Genomic DNA, 7,399 nt, shown 5'->3' on the forward strand with positions numbered 1-7,399 from the left:
GTAGCTTCCATGTCATTCTACTGTCCGGAATCATGCCTAGATATCTGACTGAATCTTTGTTTAGACAAAAGTAAGAAGTAATTACTTCAACAAAAATCAACTTGTTTCACTTGGTAAATATAAATTATAACAATGGTTTGGCATAATCGTTTGTAATAAATTCAGTTCAATAGATTATCAGCCAGTTATTCTTATAAAAAATTGCAAGTTCCAAAGTGATGATAGCAAGCGGATTTCACTGTATTTGGTGGATGAAACGAATTTCTATCTGAATCCCAATTCTTCGGTTATATCCATAAGCATATAAAAATGAATATATTCCCGTAGTATCTCTGTATTTATCATTACGTTACGACTACTTCAGTATCTTTAAATTTCACAAAATTGTAGAATTTAAGTGGAAGAGATAAAAGTGAAAAAGATACTAAGCGAGTCTTTGAGATTCCCTTTCGTATTCGCAATATTAAAACCAGAATTCGATCACGCAAACTGATCGAAAACAATAGAAAATAAAACGTTGCCTCGTGGGTTAAAGTTAAAACGCTTTGATTATACCCGATTAAACGAAGATTTATACGCTATCAACGTACTATTTTACCTAAGGGAAACGTTCCTTCTTTCTGGAAACTGTTCGTCTTAACTTACGTCCATCGTCGAATTCTTCGACGCTATAAAATGTTCGCAAATAACAGGTTTCGTGCGGAAGGAGAGATAACCAGCGTCGCCAAAAAGCCTTCGATGTAATTGACAGTTGCGTTCGTAGCAATTTACTCGACAGTGCTGACAATGCGGTTTCCACCGATTCATTCGTAGCATTAGAAATTTCTCTAAAAGCTGCGACCACGACGAATAAATTATCCATGGGATTCTCTAACAAAGGATCCCACTACTCCCATAAAACGTCTGCCAGCAGACCGTTTTCATTGAAACAGTATACCTTCCGTGTTTTCCATTCTGTTTTCCTGTACGCGAGCTTTGCTGTTCGTATTTTTAAAAACACCGAGAACACTGGCTTCGCTAACCCTCAACCTATATAGCCAGAGCCACACATAGGGGCCCTGTACCAACCGTTTATCGGCATTATTCTACCCACTTATGCAAATAAGATCTAACGTAGAGGGGATCGAATAAAAAGAGCCGGTCGCGGAAAAGCGATGGTCTCTTAAAGCCAGTACTTGTATAAACTTCGATCCCGTCACGTCGTAAATCGAAAACTCGCAGACAGTTTAACGCATCGCGCTGCCTTTCCATATCGGGCTTGCACTTTATGGACTGAGAGTTCTTCCCTTGCGTGCTTTGTGTTCGCTCGCGCAGTGCTTTATCACTCCTTAACATTTATTTAATGTTATGGAAAGACATCGATGGGACGTGCCACGTCGATCTACATACCGGCTCATAAATACACCGTTAAATTGAAACTTTTACTCACTTTCGTTTCTCCGTTGTTTAATCAGAATCCCATCTAGTGCCGTTTCTATTTAATTTATTCCTGAATGATGCGTCTGAGGCCCTCCTCTCTTGCAAATACCTCCTCCGTGCTGATAACTTAAAGATCTTTCATAGTATCGCCAATCCATCCTAGAACTACATAGACTGAAACACTAGTGTACAATGGACTATCCCTCGACACAGATAAATGCTGTGAATCACGAGATTTAGTCAGAGGATATGCAACATCGTTTTTCGTTACTTTCTAATTTATCGATTTAGTTTAAGATCTTTCATATTGTCCATCCTACGCTCTATCAATCCAGCGAAACCTACACAGTCTGGAAAATTGATGTACAACGAAAAGATCATCCCTCGATACAGATAAACGTTGTATCGTAAGATTTAGTCAGATCTCTCTCTCTAGATGATCTAGTTCAAAGCTCTGCTAACTCAATAAGGGATCTAGGCGATATGTTCTTCTCAAATTTAACTTTTCCTGAGCGCTACAAGCGCATTATTTTCCGCTGCTATAGATCATTCAGCCTTATATTTATAGAGCTGCTAAATTTTTTCATAGCACAATTACTGTAATACTGTTCTACTGTGCCTTAACGGAGGCTAATATCGTAGTATGGGTCGATAGTCTGCACTCCTTGTTTCAACGCCCATATTATTACGCTTGAAAGAATGCAACATAGATTCTTACATCTAGCTGCGAGACATTGCGATGATCCCTATCATCAGTTAAGACTATCAACTAATTCTGTCTGATCTTGGCCTCGCAACATCGAAGAGCAAAAGCTTCGTGACATCTTATTTGTACGTAAAGTGTTTAACGATCTCATAAACTGCTGATATTACGCAGACTTAGGGAATTAATGTTCCCGTGACAAATCTGCGGCAACATAAAATTTTCTACGCTCACCGCGCAACACCGAATTTGCTTACCGCACCGGCATAAACCGCATGGCCATTAATATTAATAACGTACTTTCCGCAATTGATATATTCTTTGAATACAAGACTTTTTCTACTATCAAGAAGTCGTTATACAGCACCCTAGTGCAGCTTTTTTTTAGTTGTGACGCTCATTTTTTATTTGTAAATATGTATGTTAAATTTGTATACTTTAATGGACTATTCCTGTAAGCAACAAACAATAAGTGAACCTTTGAACCGTGCCACTCTGCCAGCAGTAATTTCACGTGAATGTGACTGCATTGCGACAGAATTATCATTTATGTATGTTACTTTGATGTTGGTACCAAAAGAATAATCAATACAACAACGCAATAAAATATTGCATGAAAAAAGCGCAATTACGGTTCAAAAAAATATTGATTATGTTTGGAAACGTGAAAAACGTAAAATAAAGTAGAGGAACAAAGTTGATAATATACGTTATATTTACCACCTCATTGCAGATTCAATTCAGGCCAAAATCAACTCGTGTCGTTTTAAAGTACCTTTATCGGCTAATATCTCGTAGCTATTGAGATTTTTATCATACCGCTTTCCTTTTTTTATGAATATAAAACATTCTCAAAGTAATATACCGCTTTCATAGCTTCGGCATCGATTCTTCACTGATCTATGGTAAAGATAATATAAACGTATGACAAAGACGATGGACACGTAACGATTGGATAAAGAAGATCGTGTCCTTCTAATCGACTCTGTGCCTTTTTACAAGACACTCGCCTAGCCGTTCTTATCGCGCAGTCGACGTGCTATTATCTGGCAATCGGTAAATCCCGACACTTAATCAAACAACCTCATTCCGTTTCACGTTCTTGCGTGTCGCTGCACCATCAAGAAAGCGATCGATGTAGATCGTTAAACGCGCTACATGGCTACATCCGGTAAGTGCAGCCGAGATTACGTAAATGGCAAACGGCTTTGAACTTCGGTCTTCGATTAATCAATCCACAGGCAGAAATGCAGAGGGGCAGAAAGATCAAAGACAAAATAATTAGCTGGCGCTAGGTTGGATAGAGGTGGAACAGGTGGAAAGAGGATGGGATAGATGAATGGGTAGAGAGATGGATAGATAGATAAATAAATATAAGTTAATATACATTTGTTTATTAGGCTAACACAGAGAGGCAAGAAAAACAACGACAAAATAATTTGGCAGCGTTAAGTAGGAAAGAGATCAGAGAGGTAGAGAGGTGGGAATGTGTAGGTAGATGAGACTTTATGTTTACGTATATAACATAATAATATAATATATATATGAGCCGTTCGCAGACCAAAACGTAGAGAGTAAGATGCTTATCTTACATAATTTCACTGCTTAAGTTCAAGATGAGCTGAAGTTAAGGTCTATGTTAAGTTCACTTTTGCTTTTAATTCTAATTTAATGAGATTATAATGGTGATAGGTTTTGTGCTGAGATTAGTATATAAGATAAGAGAATGTAATATATTGTAAATGAAGATATAACCGGAAGCTATCCGGAGCTAAAAGCCACGGAGCACAAATAAATATAATAATAGTATAATTTCACCGATCTTTTCCATTTTTTATTCTATAGAAATGACCAACTTGACAAATAATTTGATGTACATTAAAAATACCTACATGTATAGGAGGAGAAGAAAGACTGCAACAAGAAGGAAGAGGGAAATGACAGGGAGACGAGAAATAGCCAAAGGCACAGACAGAGAGAATATAGAAATGACCAAGTTGGCAAATAAGTTGATGTATAAATTTCAATAGAAAAATGTATATTAAAACATATGTTACATGTATAGAAGATGAGAGACAGAAACAACGAAGAGGGAATGACCAAAGACACGAACAGAGAGAATATAAAAATGACCAAGTTGACAAATAAATTTCAATAGAAAAATGTATATTAAAAATACCTACATGTATAGGAGGAAAAGAGAGACTGGAAGGAGAACGAAGAGGGAAATGGCAGGGAGAAGAGAAAGGACCAAAGACACAGACAGAGAGGGAACGAGGCATAGTATGCAAGGGGAATAGGAGATTTGGCATTCTATTCAGATGGTTTCGCGGGCAGACTAGAGCATACCTCGTTGAATAACTCCTTTGAAAATGCCAAACGTAGGTATCGATGGTCGCTACTACGTACTGGCACGTGCCTCGAAATCATCCTGTAAATACCGTCCTTTTGGAAATGCGGCGTCGTGCCAGCATAGGCCTTGTCTGTACGCCGAGTATTCGATGGCATGTACGTGCCTGTAGAGATACATCGTTAATGGATTGCGGAATGAATGCTTTAAATTTCTCTTATTTTTTTCACTCAGTCCCTATCCTACCCCACCTTGTCCTGTCTCATCGGTGAGAAAATTGAACGACGCTATACGACCATTCAAATTATCAGACATTTTCGATGATACTGGAAAATGATTAAGCTTGGAAAGAGAATACCAAGTACATGCTAATTCCAATTAGTAACGTTTCAATTGTGAAGAATTCGTGAGTATCGTGGACAGTGGCTGTTAACGTTTCATGACCGAGTTTATTAAGCCACATAAAGAACAAAAAGGAGAAAATCTTTTTGAGAATCGGTTTATCTTATGTACTGTGGTAATGTGTTGGAGGAAAAATGTGCTGCTACAAAAATACAAACATGTTTTATGAGTAATAGTAATCGTGATAATCAGACGTCCGATTATATAAGACATGAGTACATGTCGCTACTTCTATTTTCATTTCTTACTAAATGGCGTAATATAAAACGCCCGCTTTGGCTCTAAGAAAGATAAGGATTTATTTACTGTTTGTAAGCATTGATAACTTTTTGCACGATAATGATAAGTCCGGTTAAAGTGTCACTTTACTATCACTCCCCTGCGCTTTTAACACTTTACATAATTTCTAAAGCACACACATCTTTAATACACATATAAACAAGCAATTCTATCACGTTAATTTCCATCGATCTGTTGTACATTTTAATCGCAACGATAATTTAACAGTTGAATATTTCTTTTTAAAAAGCGTATAAGTTAGACCTGTAGCCAGTTCGTGTTTGAGACGAGTGAATACATAAGACGGAACAATCAGTATTACAGACTACCGAATTTAGCCTAACATTGTCTTGTTAGAAGGTAAATTCCTCAATTCCAAATACATATATATTTAGCACGTATTTAACCTTCGAGTACAGACACTCAATCTGTAGAATTCAGACTTCAACCTTCAGTATTCAGACCACAGACTTACAGTCTGTCAAATTATTATCAATATTTTTAATTTTCTAACTTACCGATTACCACCAATAACAATCGTTATTCTTAATCTAATATAATTGTACATTCTGCAATATATATTTGTTTATTAGACTTCTATAAGATAGCGGTTGAGTACAGAGGCCCTTAAATTTTCCAATAGACGGTCGTAATAAAATAAAAACTCAGACTTCCCTCACTGAAGGGTGACTCGTAGTTAAGGGTGAAAGCGCAATATCCGTTTTCTCGCTTCGCAATTCGCTAGCAACTTCCCTTCTCAGTAAAATTATTTCATTCTTTCTTAAAGCATGATAATAACGCGAAAAACCACCGGAAGCATTGAAACGAAACTTCTCTCTCCTTGTCCAAGTATAATCCTTCTTTCTCTATTCTTTTTTTTTTTCTTTGTCTCTTCTTTTATTTTTTGTCATCCCACGGAACGATATCGTAATCCTGGTAAATTTCATCCTCTGGTAAATGTGTTTTCCGCTAGTGGGATTGTTTTTTTTCTAATCTTTGATATTTAACAGTTAGGATAGTCCTTAGGAGATTGGATCTTATGGACGTCGGTTGCAACACCAGCTTCCTATGCTATCAGCGGAAAGAATATTGTTTCGTAAGTACATATATCGCATCCGCTACGGCATATTATTTCCGCTAATTTCGCATAATTTGCGTTTTCGTTTCTCTTTTTCCATCCAATTGTTCATCACAATCGAATCTCTTTGAATGGTTTCTGAAATTTCTCTACGAGAAAGGTCGTTCCCTTGGAGCTATCAATCTACGAGTTGATTTAATAATTATAAAAACTAGATTTTCCCATCAGGTTTCTCGCACCATCGATCCAATTTACCGTGCACCGTCTACGCACGTTTCATAGGCGTATTACGGCATCTAAAATTGTTCCAATTTAGCAGCTACTTTGCTACTACAAAACAAATGAGAATTTCCGTACAACTGAAAAGTATACTTAAGCGCGTAATAGATAAACATAAGAAGATTTATACGCATATAATATCGTATCAAATGTTACAAAATAAACTAAATATTTGACGATTACGCATATTCGTTACCAAACATTTCGATAAAACAGTATAGAGAATAGTATAAACATGTTCTTTACGAAATACATTTCTTGCAACAGCCTCCGTGGCGCAATCGGCTAGCGCGTTCGGCTGTTAACCGAAAGGTTGGTGGTTCGAGCCCACCCGGGGGCGGTTTATTTTGTTTTCTCAATTATTTATACATACAACAATTTCATAAACATAAGAACAATCCTCTTCATTTGTTTATTTGAGAATTTAATAAAAACATTTTTGTATAAATAGATCAATATCGATGATATCTGGAGATTTAATATACGACATTCGTCGTTCCTGAGAATATATTTGAAATTTTTATATCGTCTTCGATAGCCGTAGGTATCGTGAATTTAATTAGTCTGAACACTAATTGATTAATCCTTTAGCTTCGATGTTGCACTGATTCGACGTTTATGTTAAAAGTTAAACTCTGTCTTCGATTAATATCTAACGTGTGTTTAAGGAGAGATCTTTTATTTCAATTGCAATAAAACAGATTTCAGATCGAGGATTTAGATCAATTACTTAATTAATTAAATAGATAAATAAATCAAATTTATTAGATTAATTTGAAGTTTGAACCTTACCGAATATCTTCGATAAGCAAAAGGGCGATATCATAAATGTTACGACAAAATAAGAGACGAAATGAAAAAGGTAGGCTGTGTAGAATGTAAAATTATA

The 7,399-nt window shown here is 36.4% G+C and overlaps 1 non-coding gene across 1 annotated transcript; it reads left to right on the forward strand.

The window, feature by feature from the left end:
- The first annotated feature begins 6,776 nt into the window (after positions 1–6,776).
- On the forward strand, positions 6,777–6,850 carry Trnan-guu. Its single transcript has one exon. It is a non-coding gene; the product is annotated as a tRNA-Asn (tRNA).
- The last annotated feature ends 549 nt before the right edge of the window (positions 6,851–7,399 follow it).

This window comes from Bombus vosnesenskii, unplaced genomic scaffold (assembly GCF_011952255.1).
Source record: "Bombus vosnesenskii isolate JDL3184/JDL3185 unplaced genomic scaffold, Bvos_JDL3184-5_v1.1 scf7180000013287, whole genome shotgun sequence".
NCBI classification, from domain to species: Eukaryota; Metazoa; Arthropoda; class Insecta; order Hymenoptera; family Apidae; genus Bombus; species Bombus vosnesenskii.